Source organism: Podarcis tiliguerta (assembly GCF_965153285.1).
Source record: "Podarcis tiliguerta genome assembly, chromosome: 14".
NCBI classification, from domain to species: domain Eukaryota; kingdom Metazoa; phylum Chordata; class Lepidosauria; order Squamata; family Lacertidae; genus Podarcis; species Podarcis tiliguerta.
The window spans coordinates 50592498-50618101 of record NC_139547.1 but is presented as its reverse complement, the minus strand read 5'-3'; the positions used below and the strand labels follow the sequence as shown (position 1 = coordinate 50618101).

Genomic DNA, 25604 nt, shown 5'->3' with positions numbered 1-25604 from the left:
CTTGCTTGGTTGATATTTATTTAGTTATTCAATTGTATTTATTTATATTATCAGTCCACGCTTCCAACGCCCCCCCCCCGCTTTGTTTTTTCAGACTTGTTTATATTTATTTATTTACATTGCCCATCCACTTAATCTCCCCCTTTGCTTGCTTGCGTGCTTGCTTTATTTATTTATTTAAATTATCCAGCCTCTCTCTCTCTCTTCCTCCCATGCATACTTTATTTATTTATGTTTATTTGTTTGTATTATCAAGTGCACTCTCACCCTTCCACTTTTTTATATTTATACATTTACAGCATATTCATTATCGGACTTCTCCCCCCCCCCCTTTGATTTTATATGTTCGTTTATTTATGATCGAAATTTATGATCGAAATTTTTCAGAACACAATGTCCTGGCTTTGCACAACTGTGTGGTTTTCTTCATACAGGGATTTGCTGGTGGGGAAAGGACTGGCCGGCTCTGTTTTTATTTATCTTCTTCTAACAGCCCCTTCCTTTGATTTGATTTCCATTGCTTAAAAAGATCCTAAGCCACCCTTCATCCGAAGGGTTTCCAGGACTGCATGTAATAATAAAAAATACAATGCAGTAATAAGAGCACCATATAGTGAAATAGGATAACGTTTCCCCATGTGAGTGGCAGCTGAAGTGTGGGGCAAAGACCATCCACATCCCTTCATTTCAACCTCCAACCTCACCACTTCCCTCATTCTATCCTATATGGCCCCCCTCCCCGGAAACCTTTCTTTTTCACTCATCTGTTTTTATTTATCCTCATTTAACCCTGTACCTTCTCTCTCCCCCCCTTCCCCAAACCCCATATATGCAGGCAGGGAACCTCAGTTCAGACAGAGGGGAGTTTCATCTTATCCCCATTTTATATTCATCTCCCTCTCATCCACACCTCATATTTTCTCATATTTCCCTATTTTGCACACATTTCCCCACATGTACAATCTCCCCCATACTGGTCTCTTCTCTGTCCACACTTCACACACACACACACACACACAGAGAGAGAGAGAGAGAGAGAGAGAGAGAGAGAGACAGAGAACCAACATTTCCTCCACATATTCCTCTAATTAATGTTAGAATTTTGAGGGGAGAGGCAATAGTGAAACTGACAAGTCCCTTTCCATTCCTTCTAAAAAATAATAACTGAGGGGGTTGTCAGAAAAGGAAAGAACCTCTATAATCTGAGGATAGGCTTTTATACATGCTGTCAGTTTCAAAGGAATTTTGCCATAACCTTTTTAATCATCTTTTCCAAACCTCATCTCTCTCTCCCCCCTTCTACACTCACTTTCCTATAGTGGTTCAGGCTGAGGAGACATTTTCCTGGTAATACAATTTTCTGCATTTATGTGCACCTTCACCTTTCACTGTCCTCCATAGATCTCCATCATTTCAGTTTCCTACCCATCCACCCCTGTCTGGCAAGTATAATATATTCAGCAAAATCAAGGAATAAACCCTTTTCCTCTAGACTGTACCACGTGAAGGTCCAAGTGGGGGTTTACACATTCAAACCGTTCCCACAAACAAATTGCACACTGAACTGCGGGGGGGGGGGGGGAGAGAAGAGGAGAAAGCTAAATTTACCTTTTCCCCATGGCATGCTTGTTTTCTATATGCAGGGAGTTTTGTTTGTTGAGAGCAAATTCTGGCAGGCAGTTTCCTGATTGCCTGGCCATCAAACATAAAAATGTGGGCTTCAGAACAGCCTTCCCCAATTTGGTGCTCTGCAGATGTTTCTGGGCTATAGCTTCCATCATTGAAACCGTTGGCCGGGATGGTGAGAGTTGGAATCCAGGTTGGAGAAGGGTATTTCAAGCCTTAGGATAGTTTGGAACAGTTCTTGTATTTATCCTCCACATCTTTCTCCTACAATTCTCCAGTTCTCTTTCTTATAGCAGTTCCAGTTGAGGGCAGTTCTGCTTTGGCTCCTTCGTATTTACTGTCATCACCTCTTATCCTTTCTTTCACCCCACTCAGTTGCTGCTACCCAAAACAATTGGGGGAAATAGACCAAAGTCTGTTACACACCAAAGTATTTGGGGCTATGAAAAGAGCTGTTCCCCTTTCCCCCACAAATATTTCTTATGAGGTTACTGCTGAGAAAGGAGTGCCTCATCCCATTTGCTTTGCCTCTATACAAGAAGTTGAGTAAGAGTGACTGTAGCATAGAGACATCCTGTCTGAACCTGCTTCCTTGGGGATGAAAGTAGGGGTGTTACAAATTTTGCACAAACCCGTCCATTTTGCCTCCCATCTTTTCAAATCTAGAAATGCAGAGGTAGCAGAGGCGGAATACAGGCTTGGAGGTTGAAAGCAATTCTCTGTTTTACTGGGCTCCTCTTTACCCATTTTGTGCATGCAAAACATTAATCCAGAGTGGTTCATGTCATTGCGTCCTAGGAACTTGGGAAGGACTCTGGTGGTAGTAGGAAAGTCTTCCATATTGTATTTTACCCTTTGGTTTCATCATGTATATTTACTTCTGACCCAAGTATTGGTGTTAGTCTTTCACAAGGCTCATGTTCTGGGTATGTACCTAGGAAAACAAAAGGAAATTCACATTGAATTGGGCAAAGGGTACATCTAGCCCACTCTTTGGTCTTCTAGTTACTTGGAAGCCTATTGTCACTTAGGAACAGCTTGCTGTATACTGCTTTTATTAAAATGGATGACTTACTATATTATAGCTCTGTGTTGAAATTGCAAGGATTTATTAATGGAATACTTAATTCTCCCACCTGCACAAAAAATAGAAATCTCTGCTCTTGGTTTGACTAGCCTTCTAACTGAAATGCCTTTTACTTTTGCACCCTTCTTCCTGCCTTTCATTTTTTGAGTGGAGCCAACATGATTGCTGCCTTGTATAGCCATGATCTTTAGCTTGGAAAACATCATTTTGCACCTCTTAGTGCACTTGTTTACCTAAGGTTCAGCAAAAACCAAGCATAGAAATGTTGTGTATCTATGCCTCCCTCTTGAACCTTGTTTCATGCAGAAAGACATTAAAGCAATCTGTGGACAAAATTTAAAATGAAGTGCAAAATAATTAAGAACCTTGCTTCCAGCCCAGTCTTTTTTCTGTGTGTATTCTATGGCTTTCATTTATTCCAATGATTTGTTATGTGGAGGCACGTGAAGGGGAATTCTTCTTATTCTGTTTTGATACCAGTTTTGTGGCCTAAATATTATAGCCTGTTGTTGATACAAAAGTGGCACCTTCTTGGGGGAATGAATTAGATAGCCCAACTGATATTTTACATTGATATGAAACTTGATTCTCTAGGCTGTTTTCCATGGTTCATGTTTTCTGTTGCAATAAATGTATTGCAAGATCCTTAAGTGTGTGAGCCTGTGAAGGATCTGGATGTAAAGAATCGGTTAGGTTATGAAGATTAAAGATGTGTATAATCTATTGAACAAGTGTGAATGCAATTTCAATAACTGGTGCATGAAAAAAAATACCTATACTGTATCTGTGATTGCAATTGAAAACTCAGGACTTTTGCCCATTCTTAGTATATTGTACCTTACTTCAACAGTACCAGAGTAGGGGGAGTGAGAGGATAAATGGAGGGTAAAATCTCCTTACAGAAGAGAAGAATGTAGTTGCAGTGGTGCGATTGTGTATTTGTGTACTGTAATGATAAACCCTTGCAACTTTTCTGTGCTGAACACTAGGTTTCTATTGCAGAGACATTTTTCAGTTAAGTTGGCCTGCTGAGAAATTTGGCGTCAGTTTTTCAGATGCTCTTTTGTGCACTTAAGTGAGATAAGCATTTGCATCTCCTGTAAATTTTCTGTTGAACTTCCTGCTGGATGCAGTTGTATGTATTCTGCTGTTTCAGATCTAGCACTGTTTTTTCCTGTTCTATGTCCTGTCATGCATTGTGGGCAAGACAATAGAAGACCACCTTAAAGATCAGTCTGTTGACATTACAAACACACCAAGCAAGTATCTCTAAACAGGAAAGTTAATAATACCTGCTTTCTCCTCGATTAACCCCTGATTGTGACTGAATGCTTGAAAGTTTAAAACACGTTAAGGGTTTATTAAGTTGCAAAGTTTGGAAAAAAAGGCTGCCCTCTTATTTATTTTACTTAGTTTTTAGTTTAATTTCTATACCATTTAATATGTTTAAAAATAAACTTAAGCAACAACGGACAGCTTACTGTAAATATTACAAAAATACAGTTACATATAAAAATGTTACAAAGTTACCAATATATCAAGATCAATTCTTTTTTCTTCTGACACACCCTCCCTCTCAGTCTCCAGGTTCTCACCTCACCCACAAAAGTCTCAGAATGAGAAGAGATCCTGGAAACAGCAGTCATCTCTCTAGTCTCTCACTCTAAACTTGCTTTTTATGGGCAGCCCGTAGCGGATGGTCCTTCCTCAGGCTGCCCACAGCAGTCTCCACACCCAGTTACAGGTGTATCAGGTTTGTCGAGTTTCCCAGGGGGTCGAGAGGATGTGGAAAGGGCCCCCCTCCACTCATTCATCTCTTGAGGAAATATGGTTCATGCAGTCTCTTGAGGTGGCAGGAAACATTCTATATGGTGGTAGTGTTTTTAAATCCAACTATGGGCTAGAACTGGGCTTAAGGTTTCAGTTATGCCTTTTAGTGATAAGTGAGCCAATTTTATCTCCTGAGAACTGTAGTGTAGACATGAATTTTGCAAGCAGCTTTTCAGGTAAAGCTTGGTTTGTTTTTTTGCAACTCCTAAAGTGATAGTAAGGCATAAATGTTCACTTTTGTAAAATATATCATTTTAACATATTTTGCCTCATTGTAAAGGAAACAGCCAGCGTAGCATATAGTTACTGAATGAGTTTGGATGTCCTTCCCACCATATGTGGGGTTTAATGTTGTACTCATTTTACTGCTTTGAAGTAAGCACCCTTCCTCTATTTTAAGGAAGTCCTGGGGCTGTTCTGTGTGTGTGCATGTGCACACTGAGCTTTTAACTGGAGATAAACCCCTCATGGAATGGAATGACTTCACTGCGTTTAGTTCTGTTTCTCCTCTTAGCAGCCTTTAATTTGCCTGGAGAAAGAGGAGACGGTTGTGTACTAAGCATCTAGCTCTGCTGCATTCTGCCATTGAGACCTGATATGATCTTTATTGTAAAAATGAAGTTGCAAACTAACTGGTGACTCTTGGTTGACCTTTTCTATTGTGAAAGCCTAGTCCCCTTAGTCTGTTTGATCCAAGCCATGTGAAAGCTTTACATGTCAACATCAGCACTGCCTTTGATTCTTTTCCTTGTCATAACCGCACCTCCATCCCACATGGCTTCCCCAGGACTGTCCCTTCACTCTTTTTCACCTCAGTATGAATGTGTCAAAATGTCAGTGTTTCAGACACTACATTTACATTGTGTGCTGTTGCAAGACCATATAGTATAAGGATGGAAAATATCTCCCGTTTTCATTGATATAAGGTGATGCTGCTGATTCAAAGGTAGCAGCCTCTGAAACTATCTTGATATCCCTGCCAGTACCAATGAGTAGGGTTCTTCTACCTTATGTGTTCATGTTTATATGCACCTACACATGAAGGTATCTCCCTTTAATCTGGGAACACACACCTTTGTTTTCCTTTCTTACCGCTTCTCCAGCTTCCATAGTCACGTCCTTTTTTCCATCCATCATCGCTAGAGGGTTATAGAGTGTGGGAAGGTGAAACTCGTGGAGCTATTCTTAATCCTTCCCCTTTTTCCAAGAGAAGCTCCAAGCTTCACCTGACAGATGATGTTGCTGAACTCTGAAGTACGTTTGGGGCCAGCTTGGCTGCGGGAGTTGCCGGAAGGAGGCATGCAAGGCACCATCCAGAGGTCTTACAGAGTCCAGATTTGTGAAGGGTTTACTCCTTAGCCTTTTCTTCTCCCAAATATATCCTGCAAGGCAGCGAAGGGCAGTATTCAAAATTAGCCAGGCACCAGGTGCATTTTGCACCTGGCTTTTGACCACTCGCAATCAAGTGAAGATGACTAGGTGCCAAGATAGCACCTGACATCTTCGCCACCTGAGGATCATTGAATCTGGACTGGTTTCACACACTAATACCCCATCTTGTGGAATTCTATCAGTTATATTTTATCTGCACAATCGGAATGAATTTCTGGAACCAAATTGCTTTTTCTGTGCAGCCTGAGCAGCAGCAGTCACCATTGAGAAAAAGGTTGGAATAGGCCAGTATATATGTGGACTGTCCCTGGATCAAGTGACTTTTCTTCTTGAAGTACTCAAAGCTCTTAACCTAGCTCAAGGTTGTCATCTCAACTAGCCAGATGTTTAATTGAGAATCAACCACAGTCAGTTCATCATTTGAAAAATAAGACTTTAGAGTCATCTTGCCCCAAAATAGCAACTACACATATCACTTGGGTGACTGCAACCTTGGTTTAAGGAGCCCTTTGGCGCCTAGCTTATATACCTGAGTTTCTAACACTGGCGGAGGATTAGGATCAAAGTTTTCCTTCTCCTTGATGGGCTCTTTTCCCAGGTTGATGAACCCCATTGATCCTTGCTAGCCTCTACAGCACATGCAGAAACTTCCTTCTTGACCATTGGACCCACTTTTAGTCTTGTCCGCTTAATCCACTGGAGCCTGTCTTCCCCTGAGGGGAATTCCCTTGCTCATCGAAGATTTAAGACCCATTGGCTACCCTCACCTGGTTTAGCCAGCCAGTTCAAGCCTTTCCCGTGGTGTGGCTGCTGTTGTGTGCTGACAGCCTCTAGGAGCCACATGTGGGATCTAAGGGAAGGGTGGGGACCAAAGGTGGACAAACTACCTCAGAAAGTACATCACCTGTCCCTCACCAGAGGTACTACTCCTCCCCTAACTCCCCGTACACCCCTAATTCCCAGTTCCCCTAGCTAAAAAGAATCTGTTGCAAAAGGACTGGGAAAGATTGTACCTAAAACTTTGGAGAACAGTTGCCGGATCTGAGTAGTCAATATGGTGTCCTCTAGATGTTTTTGGACAACAAATCCCATCAGCCCCAGCTAGCTTGCCAAATTGTATGGGATGATGGCATCCAATAATATCTGGAGGGCAGCATGTTGGGTATCCTTTGGTGTTGATAATATTGGACTAAGAATCTGATCCATATTATGGTCCCATTATATGATCATATTCTGTAGAACATTCTGAAAGACGAACCTCTACCCCTTCTCTGCCTTCTTTCCCATTTAGTATGAATCACTATGGTATAGGCATTTATCATGAGATGTAAGTCATTTTCTTCCCTTTCCCCCCACAGTTTAATCTTTGAGTCATGCTGCAAGGCTTCTTACTTAATAGTGAATCATAAACCCAAAGATAAAGATAAGGAGGAGTGCAGAGCCAGTGCTTCTGAGAACTTTGTGCCAATAATACTCTGCTCTGTTTCTTACCAACAGATTTTAAAAATCTGTAGGACATGACAAGTCTTACATTGCTGGGCTTAAACAACCTCTAGGGATGCACACAAATAAATATTTTCCCCACCCACCCCAATTTTTGCTAAAGTGAATTGGATTCTGTTGATTTGCTGTGAGTATAACTGTACAGAAGCTTCCAGCAGATGTGGTCAGATTACCGTAGTTGCAAGTAGCTCCTGTTCAGGAAGTTAAAAAAATAATAATATCAGTGTAGCAGTTGCTAATGGAATATCTTAAGAGTGACTGCTGCTTTAAGCCAATTTTTTTCTAACAGGAGTCCTGGCAGGAGCTGTTTACATATTTCATTATAATTGTGTTTTTATCTACAGTACTATGCCCAGATATATGGCGTTTTATAAATCTCCTAAGCTAATTAGGGGCCATGCATTTGCCATATGCAAGCTTGTCAGTGCAACTTAGTCTCTTTGTGTAAAAAGGGCTGCTTGTTTCATGGGATTAGATAATACAATTTTTGCCCAGACTTTGAGGTCTGCCCACAACTATCAAATTACGTTCCTTTGCAGTTTTGTTTGGCTATCAAACTGGAGATTAAATGGCCAGTTTTTATCCTCTGGAAATTCTTCTGTTTCCCTATATATGGTGGGTGTCAGTCTCTTAAATGTGGTAATAATATAAATCTGGGTATTGATTGCACAAGTGTGTGATAACCAGTAGTTGCTGTAAAATTTCTGCTATTGTGGTACCATGTCTGGAGATAGATTTAAAATGATGCTGCTACAAATTCTGTACTACATTTTGTCTCTACCTTCTGGCTTTAGCCAGGGAATTTGTCTTCATTGTACTGAGCAAATGCCATGAAGTAGCTATGTAGTGTTTAAACACAGGGCATCAGGGTTCCAGGTTTTTCTCAAGTGGCTGGTCTTGGGCAAGTCCAGTATAGCTAACCCGAAATAAATTGTGAGGAGAAACTAAATGAGAATTATAAAAGCATTCTGTACACCAGGGGAAAAACAGTAATAAAAAAAATGGTGATAAAGCACTTCTGACACCTCGCTTCAGTCTTGAAACTCAACAGTTGAACTCCAGTTGAACTTAACAGTTGAACTGCCATCACTTTTCTATTCAGCTCAGGACTGTCTGCATCTTGGAAATCTTTCCTAGCCCTTCTAATTGAAATCCTTTCTTTGGATTTGAGAAGCAAAACTTTTTTGCATGCAACTGTATACTCAGCCACTGCACTGTGGGTTTTCCCCTTAAGTCAGGAACAAGATGTTAGAATTTGAACTGACCCCATTTTCATTTTAAGCTAAGTGCCCTCCCTAAAGCAGGGGTGGCCAACTCCCAAGAGACTGCAATCTACTCACAAAGACTGGCAGTGATCTACCCCCTTTGGGGGGTTCAGGTCAAAGTTGGTGAGTTTTTTTTTAAGGGAGGAAAGCCCTGTTTTTGGGGGTGCAGGACAAAAGTTTTGAGCTTTTTTTAGGGGAGCCAAACTTGTTGAGCTTCTTCGGGGGGAGCCAGTGATCTACCAGTCATCTACCACAGACGTCCAGTGATCTACCGGTAGATCACAATCTACCTGTTGGACGTGCCTGCCCTAAAGGAACATTGTTTTTCTGTAACTACCTCAAGAGCATTGTGGACTAATAATTCAGGACGAACATTTTGGAAATAGAATAATAAATTGGAAGCAAAAGAGTATCATCGTCTTATCTGCTAAGCGACTGGTACTTCAACTCCCGAGCACCTATTTCAAGTGTAGATAATTTGCCTCTACTTTTGCATCTGGCACTGAGTCCATAGGTTGCAAATTTAAACTATCACTAAGTCCATTTGTCATAACTCTTAGGCCCAAATTAATATTGAGAATTGCAGTCACTGAGTGAGCTAGGGATCTCTATAGAATGCTCAATGTCCTTAATAGCTGCCAGGATTTCCTTAAGCAGCACAAAGTGTAATTTGAACCAAATCTCAAAATGCAGAACCTTAAAAAAAAGAGCCTGCTTTTACCTTGAAAAATTACTTGGAATGCAGCTGGACATGGATACAGTAGCAGGTTTTTCATACAACTAAGTAATTACAGTTTCCATGATGGCTTGCACTGTGCCCTTGCCTTAAAATATGTATCCATTTGGTAGCTATGAAAAGTATTAAAAAGAGTTTCAAAATGTCAAGCTAGTTACAGTTATAGATCTTGCTGGAGTTGACACTTTTCCTTGTATTGCACTAATATTTTGTATTGCACTAATACTTTTAAACTGAGTATATTGCATTTTAGTACTCTGAATTCCAAAGTAATTCCCTTTTGCATTCAACCAAACCAATCGGTCAGCTATTATTTTTTGTATGCTGCCTTTCCATAGTTAAGACCATGCTTAAGGTGACTTAAAGGTAAAGGTACCCCTGCCCGTACGGGCCAGTCGTGTCCGACTCTAGGGTTGTGCGCCCATCTCACTTAAGAGGCCGGGGGCCAGCACTGTCCGGAGACACTTCCGGGTCACGTGGCCAGCGTGACGAAGCTGCTCTGGCGAGCCAGCACCAGCGCAGCACACGGAAATGCTGTTTACCTTCCCGCTATAAAGCGGTACCTATTTATCTACTTGCACCTGGGGGTGCTTTCGAACTGCTAGGTGGGCAGGAGCTGGGACCGAAAGACGGGAGCTCACCCCGCCGCGGGGATTCGAACTGCCGACTATGCGATCGGCAAGTCCTAGGCACTGAGGTTTTACCCACAGCGCCACCCGCGTCCCTTATACAAGGTGACTTACAACATGTAAAAAATCACATAATTGCAAACATAACAAGAATAGTCATAAACAATAAATAAAACATCAAAAAGTACACATAGAACAATTTCCACATAAATCATAAGAATATCTAAATAAAGATACAAAAAAGTCATATCAATAACAGTAACAACCCCCCCCCCCATCAACCTCCTAGAGCAGGGGTTGTCAGGATTCTAGGTGGGCAGTAGGGGGTTCTATGGCACAAGCTGAATCCTCTTTCCATTGAGCACTGGTGGGCGGTAATGAAATTTTACCATCAAGAAAGATGCGTTAGTGGGCGATAAGTATAAAAAGGTTGACTACCCCTGCCCTAGACAAGATACCTTAGCCCAAGAGTCCATGTAAATTCACTGCTAAAGCGTCCTTGGGTCCTTGATTTCTTTTAAGAGATCTTCCCAAATAACCTACGAAGAGCCCTGTTGGATCAGATCAAACACCCATCTAGTTCAGCATCCTGTTGTGATAGTGGCCAACCAGGTGCATATGGAAAGCCCATAAGCTGAATCCGATTACAAAAGTCCTCTTCCCCACTTGTACTCTCCAGCAACTAGTATTCAGAAGCATGCTGCCTCAGATTCATGAATAGATCCATTCATCTTTGATGAATTTCTCCAATCCCGTTTTAGAAGCCATACAAGTTGGTGTTCATCACTACATCTTGTGGGAGCAAATTGCATAGTTTAACCCTGTGCTGTGTGAAAGAGGGCTTTCTTTTTGTCTGTCCTGAATCTTTCAAACATTCAGCATTATTGAATGACCTTGGGTTCTAATATTATGAGAGAGGAAGGGTAACTTCTCTATCCACTTTCTACACACCACACATAATTTTGCACCTCTATCATATCCCTGCATCCTTTCTCACCTTTTCTATAAACTAAATGAGCCCGAAATGTAGCAACCTTTCATCAAAGGGAAGTTGTTTCAGCCCCTTGATCATTTTGGTTGCCCTTCTCTGGACATTTTCCAGCTTTACGGAGTCCTCTTTGAAGTGTGCCAATCACAACTGTACAAAGTGTTCTAAGAGCAATTGCACCATAGATTTGAATAACAGCATTACAATACTGGCAGTTTTATTTTTAGTCCCTTTCTTAATGATTCTCAACATGGAAGTCACCTTTCTCATGGCTGTCACATGCTGGGTCAACCTCTTCAATGAGCTATCCACTATGACCCCAAGATATTTCTCCCTGGTTAAAACCCCGGAATTGGATAAGCAAAGTTAGGTTTTTTATTTTTTTATTGCCATTTTAATGTCCTTTCACTCAGTTGGGACAGAATTTTTGGAGCTCCTCAAAACCCTCTTTTTACCTGTCTCCAAACATGGGATACAAAACATGTTTAAAATAATTGTGTTCTTTCTGATAGTTTGCTACTTTCATGTTTTGCAGGCATAATTCTGTGCTGAGGGATGTGAAAGTTGCCAAGTCAGTTTCCAGACTCTCCCCTCCCTCATGCTGCCCCAGCATTACTAGATTTCCAGTTCATTAGCATTTCCCACATGATGTGCTCTTCTACCCTCCTGCCTCAAACTTTCCAACGAGAGCTGATGTTCTCCCTCTGTCAACAGATGAATGTGGTGATGCCTGATAAAGGATTGTTTCGTATTCTTGGAAAAGTGACAACAGTGAGGCAGAGCACATAGCCAGGAATTTGCCTCTCCAAATTCATATGTTGAAATGTTGAAAGAAATATATTTGGGAAGCTCATTCAAGTGCAGGTTTGTATCAGCTGACACATCTTCCACAAGCATCTGGTGTGCAGACATAGGGAAGTGAAAGGTTTTGTTTTGTTTTTTAAAAAAGAGAAGTACAAATCGACTTGTTTCAGTCAGACTGTATCTGTGTGCTGAAATACTCTCTTGAGAGCTGTCTACTATTGGAAATTTGAGACTGTAGTTCAGAGTCTGCTAATTAGAAAACCAGTAGGTTTGAATGCATCATTCTTTAGCAAACAGTACTCTCAATTGGTGCAAAGTAGTCACTTAAAGTGAATTATACTCTGTGCTGGAAAACTGACCTTCGCCTGTCTCATACTGACAGAATTCATATGGTTGTTGTCTTCTTTGTTAGCTCTGGTTCTCCCCTTCCCATTTTCATTATGCATGTGGTCTGTGGAACACAAATGAGAAAAGGGTAGACCATAGTCCATTGGTAGACCACTTGGAACCTGCAGGTTGTTAGGATTCTGGTATAGCATGTTGGAGCTGATCCTACAAGGCATATCTGGTACTGTGTTCTTAAGCAAGTGGTTTACAAATATATATAAAATTAAAATTGTCAATAAAATACAAGGTTAAAAACAGGTATTTGGAAAAATTCAAAAATTAAAAGCAATAGTTAAAAACAAATTAAAACATTGTCAACTTTTCCATGTTTGGATAGGCTTGAGTAAGCAATAATATTTTTAGCTCACCTTGAAAAGAGTACAGTGAAGGCACCTGCCTGATATCAGTAGGTAGGAATTTCCAAAGTGTGGGTGCTGCCACACTGAAAGATCCATTTCTTACAGAAACAGAACAAATATTATGTGGCACCTGGAACAGTGCCAGCTCCACATTAATGTAATGTGAATAACCTCTTGTTGAATCTTTCTGAGTATTGCTACAGCAGTCTTTGCATAAGGGAAATCATAGCCTGCTTTTTACTATGATTGAAAACGACACTTGCACTGGTTTATGTACAGTATCGAGGCCTTATGTTTTGAATCACTTTATCCTTTACACTATTTGTACTGCAATCTTATAAATGGTTATGCTGAAATAAGCCCTACTGAGTTGTGGTGGGACTTATTTGTAAATTAGAGGATACCGGATTGCAACCTTAATTATATCCTGGGGCATGGCAGAGAGGTTCTCTAATCTGTGATGTTATCTAGGAAGTGCTATGGTGCTATTAACGATTACCTGCAATCAAGGCCTTCATCTTGGCTTGACAGCGTGTGATCTTTTCAACTGCATTTTTGAGTTCCACATTAAGATGTTCAGGGTTTATGTTTTACTCCTTTAGGCTGGGATGGGGAACTTGCATGGCCCTTCACATATGTTGTTGAACTTCAACTCCTACTAGCCCCAGCAGTATGATGGGAGTTTTAGTCCCACAACACCTGGAAGGTTCACCACCCCTGTCTTAAGAAATAGTTTGAACTTGAAAGTTCATAAGAAGTTACAGTAAGAATTCTCTCTCACACTTTTGTGTATGTGTGGTGGTGGGTTGCCAGAAGTGTTGACTATTGTTAATTGTGCTGGTTTGCAGAAGTAGAACAAGGGTGCAATGTGTTTGCTGCTGCTGCTTTCCTTCTTTCTCCAGTTCAGTTTTTAAGAAAGCCTGAGAAAGTTGATGGAATTTATGAAATTCAAGCTGTGCTGTAGAGGAAATCTGTTTTCAATTTTTGCCTGGTCTCTGGGAGACTCAAACTGAACAATAATTGTTAGAATTTGCAGAGTAGGGTGGGAGTGCGGAGCCAGATAGTGAATGCAAATGTACAGAGTAAGCACTTTGCAGACTTTTATCTAGCTGCTGTGTATTCAAAGGCATTTTTAATCACTTCATCCAAAAGCCTTTGTGTTCAGCTGCCTGACTTGAAGTGGCATTTCCCTACCAGGTTCAATCCACCTGTCACTTGATGGAGGGGCAGAACCTTAATGTCATGTTGCATTATAATATGACGGAGAGTGGGTGGGCTTGTTTCTGAAGCCTTCTATCATTCCTTTAAATGATGAAGTGAGAAAGAGATCAGCAACTGTTAAATCAAAGTCTAGTGTAAAACTCTTTGGTTCAATGCATATCCAATGGAATTAACTCGCTAAACCATCTGATAAGTACTTCTGAAAATTATTCCATCAGTATAATAGAATAGTGATCAGGAGCAACAAGCTACAATCCTTGACTTAGTGTAACATCAACTGGGGGATGTGATTTATTTCACTCCAAACAAACCATAATTTGAAGTCAAGGATGGTTCTTGGCTTACCAATCATGGTTGGAGGAGTAGTGATGATTTGCATGTGTCCCACTATATTTCCTCTTTTACTTTGAATAATAGAGCTGGATGTGATTTCACAGTCCGCCTTGACAACTCCTGTCTTACTGGTTTCACTTGAGGCAACAAGTAGGATTACTGTTCCGAGTTGGAAGCTTTGTTGAGCATCTAGAACTCTTCTTGATTTTCGTTCGTTCCTGGCTAGAATTTAGATCCTTGCAAAGTTCAGTACAACAGTGTTTGGTGCCTGATAATTTCATTGTTTTAGTCAACGTGTGTTTAAATTCTTCTTCAGCTGCAAGAGGTAAAAAACTTAATCTGAAAAAAGAAAGATTATTGGAATTCCAGATCTCTGGTATATGTACACCATCCCAGAGCAACAACTGTGAGCATTCTGATATCTGACTGGAAGGGACATAACTTGAATGAAAAGCTGTTCACCATATTTTGGGTTGTCTTCAGTGTTGGATTGAATGTACAGTATGAAGAACATGAAGTAATGAGGAAATATGGGACCGTTTTTCAGGAAGCCTATGTGTAATGGAACAAGATGACTTTCAAGGTCTTAATAAAATGGAATATAAGACCAAAGGTCTGTGTGGTGTGTGTGCTTTCTGTCTCTCTCTGACTTCTATTGTATAGTACACCTGTGTGGCATTTTTCAACAAAAGAACTTTTGCTGGAGCAACAGTTAAAATCCCTTTTCTTTCCTTTTTAAAAGCTGGCTTGGGGATAGGTAACGTACCACAGCCAAGGTTCTGAAATGCTAGTTCTCTGCTTATTCTCTAATCAGAAGGTGGAGTGGGGAGTGACATTGTGTAGAGATCTTTAGAAAAGCCTTTTAGAGAGCTGGTTTCTGCTTTCATTATCTTAAAATACCCCATTAAATGCCAGGGAAAATCTAGGTATTGTCTACCTTCTGCTGTTGCAGGGAAATAAAAGTAATGTTCTTTTCTTTCTTGCTTCTCAGCATGTACTCCTAGCATGGTCTTTGACATCACTTTACCTAATTATAGCTTACATGAGTGGGCAGAAGATACTATTATTCACAAATGGACCGCTACCCTATTCTGGTTCATCACCAATTTCCTGACTGTTAGAATTGTTGCAAAGAATGCTAGACTTAGGTCTGATCTAGCAAGGAGGTATTTATACTCTCAGGCAGCAGTGTCTTTGTGGGGTCACATAAACCAATTATGCCTTAAATGTTGAGAAAACCTAAATATGTACCCTTACTGTCAGGGAACTGCCATCAGTGCCGGAGGGAGAGAGCAAAAGCCAGAGGGATTCCAGAGGGCGTCCAGGGATCGGGAGAAGCAGCCCATCTTCTGGGTAAGAGAATCAGCGTAGCACCAGTGGAGAAGGGGGGCAGGTGGGGGAAGTGGCGAGGCGGTCCCATGACTCCTTGCCTGGGACCAGCGGGGAGACTAGGGGTCATCCGTTGCCCACGCCCTCCCTGTGCAGAAGGCTTCCACGCAGAGAGGGTAGGCGGAGACTAGGCGTCAAAGAACTTCTTTGCTGGAAGAAGTTTAAGAAACGCCCACTCACGGATTCTGCCAGCGATTGAGACAGCCATGGGTGAGTGGCTGCTGTCCGGACAGAAAAGGTTCACTCAGGCAACCCAGCCAGGTGTTTGCACCCAGCCAGGGAGATAGGCACCTGCTTACGCACAAGCAACCCCCTTAGGAACCATTACACTTATTTGTAGATAAAATGTATCAATCAACTACAGGAATTATGTTGTGATAAAAATCCAATATTCATATCAGGGCAGCCCCAACATCACAAATAATGTGCAAGCTTTTGAGTTCCTCCATAACCTTTTTCAGGCTTTTTCAATCTTAGGTGCCCAGATGTTGCTGCATTATAACTCCCATCATCCCTAGCTAGTGGATCAGTGGTCAGGGATGATGGAAGTTATAGTCCAACAACATCTGGGGACCCAAGGTTGAGAAACACTGAACTAGACAGTGAACAGAGCAGAGTTGCAGTGGGAGAGATTGATGGGTGATGCTGAAGCCAAGGGGTCTGCATTTGGTCATAGTCTTAAGATGGATAGGGGAAGGAGGTCTTAAGGCTATGATCAGATGCATACTCCACGGTTTCAACTTTTATTCTGCCCTCTCCATTGCTCTGTTTTACCTTAATACTTCACTCATCCATGGCTTCATTGGGAAGGAGGTAGCCCATCTGGCCTGTATTACTGAGACCTGGGCGCAAGTTGGGCAGAGTTGATCTGACTCATTACATATCTGGATATTTGGTACAACATCAACCTCATTTGGAGGGCCAGGGAGAGGGAAACTCTGTGGTTCATAAAATTTCCATCTTGATCGCTAGGAAACCTCTCTATTCTCTGGTGGGTTATATCTTTCCAAAGACCCAGAAAGTATTCTTGTGAGTTACAGCAGATATAGGCCATTGCTGGGTGAGAACTATACATGTACCCTTCAAAGAACAAGGCCAAAAAATTTTTCTGTCAAAATGTCAGATTTTCTTTTTAAAGCCTTAACAAATGAGCCAGTTACTAGTTTATCCCAGCATGGCATCTTAAAACTGCTCGTAAGATATTGTTTCCTTCTGACAACTACCCCATAAAGTTATTGTGAGGATAAAATGGGGAGGAAGAGAAATTTCTATGCCACCTTAAACTGCTTAGAATAAAAGTGGGATATACATGTAATAAATTGGCTATTTTGATAATTTTTAATGCATTTTGCAGGATAGGAAGTAGGGTTTGCATGAAATGTGTTGGGAAGCAAACAGGGTAGTTTGGATGTAAATTTAAGTTCCTGCTAATTGCATTTACAACAGGAGATGACACTTCTGAGGTGTTACAGTAGAAATCCACATTCTTAAAGAGAAGCTTGAAGGGAATTTATATAGAGTGTTAAATAGATGATCTATTCTTATTGGTTTATTTCATCCTTTAGGACTCTAGAGTGAAAAAGAGAGAGATTCCAAACATGCTTTTGCTTGTAATATAGAAATCATTTTTATGTTTAAGGGGGAAACTGTAGATGATGCAACCTGAAGCAAAACATTGCTTTGTAAGCCCTTAGCATAATTTCCATCACATCAGGAAAATGAACTCTGATCTAGTGGATAAGATATAATTTCCTAGGTTCACATCTTTCCCAAATTGCTGAGGATACTGTGGGCTAGAAGTCAAAATACGGTAAATAATGGAGAGATAAACGCATGTATGTGCCATGCCAACAGCTTCATTCACTTAAGACAAAAAAACATCACCACCAGTTCTTACATGCAACTATTTGTATTGGGTGCATATGTACTGGGCCAAACTAGGTGCAGTTTTGAGTAATGCAATATAATTTTGTAGAAACTGTTAGTTCAGTAATTACATAACTGTCACATATTAATGGCGCTGTTCCTGAAATCAGTGTGCAAATACAACTCACACTACTTTCATCTCAGAGACTTTCCTTTTCGTTTAGTAAAAGTAAAGGGACCCCTGACCATTAGGTCCAGTCATGACCAACTCTGGGATTGTGGAGCTCATCTCGCTTTATTGCCCGAGGGAGCCGGCGTGCAGGTCATGTGGCCAGCATGACCAAGCCACTTCTGGCGAACCAGAGCAACACACGGAAATGCCGTTTACCTTCCCGCTGGAGCGGTACCTATTTATCTACTTGCACTTTGACGTGCTTTCGAACTGCTAGGTTGGCAGGAGCTGGGACCGAGCGATGGGAGCTCACTCCGTTGCGGGGATTTGAACTGCCGACCTTCTGATTGGCAAGTCCTAAGCTCTGTGGTTTAACCCACAGCGCCACCTGCGTCCCCTTTTTGTTTAGTACTACACACAAATTTGGCACTTGTTGAACTCAATGTGTTAATGTGTTATTTAACTACTTTGTTGAAATGGAGAAAAGCTACTCCGAAGGCAAGAAAGATTGATCAAGCTCAGCGTTCGAAACTCCCATTCTTCTAGGCGCGTTTTGCGGCAGGGGATTTAATTAATGCGAGCAGTTTCTGAGCTCTGGGTGCAGTACTGCGCCTAAGATTTCAGATTAAAACTGCCACTGCTGGAATGAAAGGAGGACTTTTTTTCTCCTTCCCCACTTCCAGCCACTTTCTGAGGACTGGAGAAGGGACCCTCATAGAAATATTAGGGGGGGGGGTGGGCAGGGGAAGCATGGCTTTTTTTTCAGGCTTCAGATGAGGACTAGACCATGTGAAAAATGAATATAAGATTTTAGCTGCAATTCATTCATTTTCAGCTTTGTATTCTTGTTATAAGTAAAGCGCACCTAGACATTCCTTTGTGGCACCCATAACCTAGGTTTAAGGCGTCATTTAGCTCTTAGCTTTCATATCTGTTTCTAACACTGATCAAGCTGACTTTGTACTTGTAATTGAACTAGTTTGTATTATGTACAGTTTAAAAACTGATGTATTGAGTAGACAAGACCTTAGGCTAGCTCTGCACATTCACTGTGATCACTTTTATGTACATAATACTTATACAGAAGCAAAGCAACCATAGCTAAACTATATACAAGCTTAAACAAATCACTTGTGAGAAAAAACCTAATTCATTGTCCTAAAAAGTCAGGCTAGTTAAAAATCTGCCAGGGAACAGTATTTATATTTTAACTTTAACTTTTAACATCAAAACTGGTTCTCAGTGTAGCAGATAAACAGTAGAATAAAAACCACTTTGGAAGGATAATGTATCTTGAAAGGTGGTTTGAAAATCTGTTAAATATCTATGAAATACAAGAAATTAAATAAACTTTTGAAAGATTAGCAAATCACGATTATTGGGTGAACATGAATGGTATTGCCTCAGGATATAGCTCTGAGTAGGTCTTGCACTTTTTGAAGAGCTGTTGACATGTTATCATAGGAAGTATTGCTCTGTCAAAACAGCAGATTACCTTGCACCTGCGTCAAGCTGCTAATTATTCTAGTGGTGGCAGCATGAAGTATCTTGGGAGGCATGAGCTGCATTCCTAAAAATACCTTCCAGATTGGAGGTGGGGTTTCAGATGCTTCTGGCACCTTGCATACTGCCTTTTCCTGCATGAGGCAAATCCAGTTCAGACTGTGCCTGTTGTGTGTTGATCAAGAGAGAGATTGTCCTAGGCAGGGGCAGACTGCTACTGTATTTACCTTCTCTTTTGTCAAAATATAAGGACTCATCATATCAATACAACACAGTTTGTACTTGGTGTAGCATTTGATAAGTTATGAACCAAGCCCATTTTTCTAACATATATTTGCACCTTCCCCTCTGTCTTTAATGTGAATTTATGTTACTGTGGCTTCTCACATTCCATCAGTGTTAATAAGCAACTTCCATGTTACAGCAGCAGTGGTGATTTTTGGTTCTTTTATCTAGCTTTTCATGGTTGCTTTAAATTATTAAAGTTTATTTTTGTCATTTTTACTTTAAAGCACTCAAAAATGGATTTTGGGAATGCGAGCATTCTGTGTATTGGACAGTAGCTCTTTTCTAAATTTGAATTCTGGACTGGAATTAACAGTGGTTTTAAGAGCTATTTGAGGGGAACTTTATCCCAGTTTATTTTTGCATATACACAAATCGAGCTCTTCACTTTTAAAACATCAACTTCTTTTTTGGTCAGTGCTTATGTGAATTGTTCAAAAAAGGGCATTGTGTACTGCTGCTCCTATCGTTAACATTTGACTGTATTGCTTGAACACCTCAATAATCCTGAGGTCAGAAGCCTGTTTAAAACACACCATGCATGTTTTACATTAATTCATTTATGGTTTGAGTCTTGAGAACTTACCTAATAACATTGTGGCAGAAGGTCAACCTACTTTGTCTTCAGACACACTAATTAAATATATGTGTGCATCATGTTCTGTGTGTTTACAGCACTTTCTTTCTATAATATTGTGCTTTACAAATCTCTTATTTTTATAACTGTCCTAAGAGAGTCTGAGATCCAGTCTTGATCTCCTTTTTTTTTTGTTATACTCTTTTCGGTGCTGTCTAGGCATTCTCCCCACCATTGCAAATTGTGCTTGGTTTCATTGATACAATACAATACAATTGTCTGACAGCTAGAAAATTACTTACCTCCTCTAAGACTGTCATTTTAGGGGAGGTAGTGGGTTGCATTGCACCTTTTGTGCCTCTTGGAGGGCCTAAAAATACTAGATTCTCATACATTCTCAGCATTATCATGGATCTGGAAGGAAGGACTGACATACAGAACTAGAGACTAGAGTAAAGGGAGAATTTTAGCCTAGGTTGCCAAATGGTTTCTTGGCACAATTCAAAGTGGTAATTTTGACTTCCAACACCCTATATGACTTGGGTACAATATGTCACTTGTTTCTATATGAATCTGGAAAATGGTGGCAGAAAGACCGCTTCCTCCCCTTGCTTATTTGTTGGGGTCAGGAGCAGGTGGTAATGCAAAGGGGTGATTGTGGAAAGACTTTAATGAACCTTTGCAGCATGTGCTGCTTGTTAATTAAAAGAAGTAGTTGTTAAAACGCAGCGCTTTCTTCTCACCCCCCACATGCTTGCATGTGCTGGGGGTGGGGTGGGGCAGAATTCCCTGTCAGTTGTAATCTCAGCTGTAGGCTTAGTAGCAAATGCTGAATACCAGCAATATTTTCTTCTACTCCATAGTGCAGCTGAAACACATTTCACTACTGGATAGCAATGTAACATTGAGAAAGAAGCATATGTTTGTGGTGTAATCTTACGACACTTGCCTGACCTTGCCTTTCCATCAACCATCATCTTTTTTCTGTCTATGTAAGGGAAAAGGCTGATCTGTGCATATATCTTGATATCTGTGCAGCTGCTCAGGCACAGCTCTACAGTCTAATCAATGGCTGGTTGTGCTTTGTGTGTCCCTGGGTTTGTTGCGCAAACTCGACAGAATGTAGGGCAAGACAGCCACCTATTGGGGGATGCTCTATGTTGAATTTCCTACATAAAGCATGGGGTTGGACTAGATGGCCTTTAAAACACCCTTTGGCTCTACTGTGTATAGTTACTACTATCAATTGCATTGCTTGGCCTTTTGGCTCCACTCCCCTTCTCCCCTGATAATCATGTTTAGGTACAGACACTGTTGGGGTACTCTGAAAGCTTAAGCCACAATAACTTCGCAGGTCTCTAAGGTGCTACGGGACTCCCATTTTACCAAATAAATATGCCCAAGAATACCATTCTATTTGCTTGCACTTATGAATATTGGCTCTGTCTGAATGTTTAAGAGTATTTACTAACCTTCAGCTTTTCTGGCCGCTTTCAACTCCAATTGGCAGCACAGGATCCACTTTTTACAACACGTATCTGTTGTTTTCTGTGTTTGGAGTGACCAAGTACAAAGAACAGGGCCCCTAGCTGTGCAGAAGCAGGAATTTTGGCAGGTGCAACTTTCTTTGTTCTAAATGAAACCACTGAATGGAGTTATCCAGAGGTTTGGAGTATGGATGAGAGCCAACAAGCTGTAGCTCAATCCAGATATGACTGAAGCACTGTTAGTGGATCATTGCCTAGACTAGAAGGACGGGAAGTTGCATGTTCTTGATGGGGTTCTATTTGCTCTGAAAGAGCAGGTACGTAGCTTGGGGGTACTTCTGTATCTTTTGCTGTCGCTTGAGGCTCAGGTGGCCTCAGTGGCACCAAGTGCCTTCCATCAGCTTTGGCTGGTGGCCCAGCTGTACCCTTATCAGGACAAGGATAACCTAACTTCTGTTGTCTATGCTCTGGTGATCTCTAGGTTAGATTATTGCAATTTATTATATGTAGGGCTGCCTCTGAAAGCAGATTGAAAACTTCAGATGGTGCTGAATTTGGCGGCCAAGTTGCTCACTCGGACAAGTTGGTTTGAGCATATTACACTGATTGTGGCTCCACTGCACTGGCTGCAGATTAGTTTCCAGGCCAGCTTAAAAGTGCTGGTTTTGACCTATAAAGCCTAAAATGGCTCAGGACCACAATACCTCCAGGACTGCCTCTCCCCATATGAACCAACCTGGACCCTGCAATCATCATCTGAGGCCCTTCAGCTTTCTACTCAGCAAGGAGAGACAGACTAGATAAAATCAAGGTGAAACTACCTTACTGCATACCCCACCCCCTTTTGTATTTGCTGGTATTCCCCGACCATTTAGAAAGAAAAAGAACACCATGTGCAAAGTTCTAGCCATTTCAGTGTCTGTTTTTCTCCACTGACAGACCTTGAGTGGAGGAGGGATGGAGCACTGAGCTTTCTTTGACAGTCAACCTCTCGCCTCATTAGGTTTTCATGTTGCTGTGCAACTGTGAAATTCATCAGCCACTTGCAAGTGTGGTAATAGAGAATAAATCTAAGATGACTTGTCTTACAAGATTGAAGCATAAACAGTTTTTGTTGACACCCTTTTCCTCTTGGAGGAATGGAGCTAAGCTTTTGCCCCAAGCGCTCACCTCTTCTAAAATAGTCTGTACCTCAAAATAAAAGCGTTGGCATCTTCAAGTGGATTTCTCACTTCACAGATCCAGAACTTTTTATCTCAGGTCTCCATATATTGTTCTGCTAGTCTTAAGTGAAGATGTCTGATTTGCCTGTTTTGGGAAGCTCTAGTTCACGTTGGTCCAATAGTATTGTACATGGAAGTGGTTGTTTGTTGTTGTTTTTTAAAAATCTAGTGATTTCCTTGAACTTAAAGCGAGTTTTTGCCATTTCACATCATTTAAATAGCTGTCTAGCAAACTAGTTTTGCCTCTATAAGGATTGGTTAGGACCTGAACCAATGGTTTCAAGTTACAAGAAAGGAGATTGTGACTGAACGTTAGGAAGAACTTGTTTGACAGTAGAACAGACCTCCTTGGAAGGTGGTAGATTCTTCCTTGGAAGTTTTTAAGCAGAGGATGGATGGTCATCTGTCATGGGTGCTTTAGTTGAGATTCCTACATTGCAGGGGGTTGAACTAGATGACCCTTGAGGTCCCTTCCAACTCTACAGTTCTATGATTCTGTAAAACTCAATGGAGGAATTTCCACCAGAATTGAGCTGCTCAACTTACAGCAGAAACAGCTGAGACTGCATACTAATAGAAGAATGTGAATATTACCTGGTAGATGTACAAATTGCAGTTGAGATACATGCATTTCTCAGAGCCTGTTGGGGATTATGCATAATGATAAGAGAATATATGAAATTCAGCTGATATATGCACAGTTACCGAGGTCTGTGGGAGATTATGTATATTGACTGGGGTACAGTTCTCTCTTCATGGAAGGATTATGTGCATATTCACCATGAAACCTGGTGAATGTGCACAATGGCCAGTTGTTATGCACATTAACCAGTCAACTTAGATTCCCCTTAACTTATAGGTTTTAGATTGTTATCTGCTTTAAGCTTCCTGTTTGGTTTGAAAGGTGGGATTTAAATATATGAACTGCCGGACTCTTTGTTGTGGAAAGCCAATTTTGGGTGCAGCTGTTTTTCCACATAGTTTCCAAATAGTATAGGAAGCAGCTTTGCCATTCTTTAAATGTGGAAAATGATTCATGTGCTGGTGGTTATTCTTAGAAATAAAACAAGTTTCGCTTTTCAAAAAGCTGCTAGCTATTGCAGTTGTTCCGATGTTCCCCGGGTGTTAATGTGTTCCCAGGATAAATAATCAAGGAATCAGGTCAGATTATTTCTCCATCCAGCTCAGTATTGTCTGCTATATGGGCTCTGCACTGTTTCAGACAGGAGTCTTTGCCATTCCTACCCAGAGATGCCAAGGATTGAACTAGGGACCATCACACATACTGTGGCTTCAGAGCTTTGATTCTTTATCATTCAAAGAATGCTGCAGTTGTTTAACTCAGACTATTCTTTCTAGTGGCCCATGCAACATAGATATCGTCTGTGGCAAATGATAACCTGGATAAAAAAAATCCCACATCCCTTCAAGAGCCACATAACAGTATCCTTCCAAGTCCCTGTATCTTAGATGGGACCACCTATGCATTGTTACCATTTTCAGAATATTCTTCACAGTAAAATGTTTACTTCCATTTTGATTACAGCAAGCCATCTAGATTTCGTATTGTCAGCTTGAAAAACATGACAATGCACACAATCCTTTAAAGCAAGCTAGAAGTTACTGGTAATTTCTTTTTTGAAAATATTTAAAAAGGTTTCTGAACAAGGCCCCTTAGCTGAGTGGCTGTCCCTGTCAGGTCCTGCAGTACTGAGGAAAGTGGTTTGAGTCTCAGTGGTTCAGAAATGCAGTCTTCAGCTATAATTGTTGTAGGTCTTGGGTGGTTTTTATCTGTTTCCTGTATGTTGTCGATTTTAATTTGAATGTTAGTTCCTTTAATGTTGAAGGAAGATGAATAGTATTTGGTGTTTATGGTGGTAGAAATGAGCTTGGAATCAAGGACACCAGTAAAACAGCAACAGCAACCAGGCTGCTTTCAGAAACAATTTTTCTTTCTCTTTGTATATGGACATACAACTCCACATGTAAAGAATCCATATGCACCCTATTAAATTCAAAGGATGCACACATACACAGCATTAAGCAAATGTTTCTTTTTAAGAAATGCCGAGGGAACAACCAGAAAAGGGGATATTTATGGAAAGAGACAGCAATATATGCAGTCATTGCTTTTGGGGTGAATGCTTGAAGGAACTTGGCTTTTGATCACGTTAGGGATATGCTCTTAATTTGAAATAGTTTATTTTAAAATTCAGTGCATTCAGCTTTCAGCATCAGTTTGCATATAGTTCAGAGCTGAAGAAGCTGTGGCCCTCTAGATACACCGAAACTCCCATCATCCTTTACTATTGACCACCCTGGCTGGGGCTCCTTGCAGTTTTCTTTTTTTAAAAAAAAACCCTATATTTTATTGATTACCAAAAGGACAAGGCAATTAACTAGGTAACCAATAGATCTCTTCCACATGCACCCAAAAATGGATGTATACCTAGTTACAACATCATTTGAAAAAGAAAGAAGTATGACAAAACATACTTTAGCTATGGCCCCAGAGTTTCAAGAAAGCATTAGATATGTGTAGGTTCTGTTTATGTTTGGGCTCCATTATTTATATACCAATTGATTATTAAAAACAACAACCTGAAAGCAGTTTACAAAGTCTTATACTGAAGGTAAATTTTTCCACCATAGCCATATTCCTGTGAATCTACAACTGAAATGATTGTCAGCTGTCTTCCAACTTTTTGCAACTTCAATTCATGCTGCTAGCAGCAATGGAAACCAACATTTCATGTATTAAATCTTAATTTTCACCCTTCCAAAGGTTTTGAAGTGCCAGTTGCAGGAGTGCGCATTAAGTTCGGTCGGTGGCAGCATTAATTTCTCTGAAAATCATCTCCCATTATAAAGAATCTCGGGGCAGTCCCAAGGCATGTTTATAAAGAACTCTTTATGCCCCATCCCCTCCAACGCTGAAAACC

The 25604-nt window shown here is 40.8% G+C and overlaps 2 protein-coding genes and 1 long non-coding RNA gene across 5 annotated transcripts in view; 2 read left to right on the top strand and 1 right to left on the bottom strand.

Annotated features, from left to right (window-relative positions):
* Positions 1-25604, top strand: part of TTYH3 (tweety family member 3) — an 80798-nt gene that overhangs the window by 822 nt on the left and 54372 nt on the right. The gene's annotated exons all lie outside the window — the stretch shown is intronic.
* Positions 1-25604, top strand: part of CARD11 (caspase recruitment domain family member 11) — a 324316-nt gene that overhangs the window by 270267 nt on the left and 28445 nt on the right. The window lies entirely within an intron of this gene.
* LOC310664575 lies at positions 843-14762 on the bottom strand. Of its 2 annotated transcripts, none has more exons than XR_014504964.1 (4): positions 14173-14762; positions 12220-12311; positions 5617-5925; positions 843-2560 (listed from the first exon to the last, which is right to left on the bottom strand). It is a non-coding gene; the product is annotated as an uncharacterized lncRNA (long non-coding RNA). The 2 variants fall into 2 exon arrangements; XR_014504965.1 differs by having other exon boundaries at positions 5636-5925.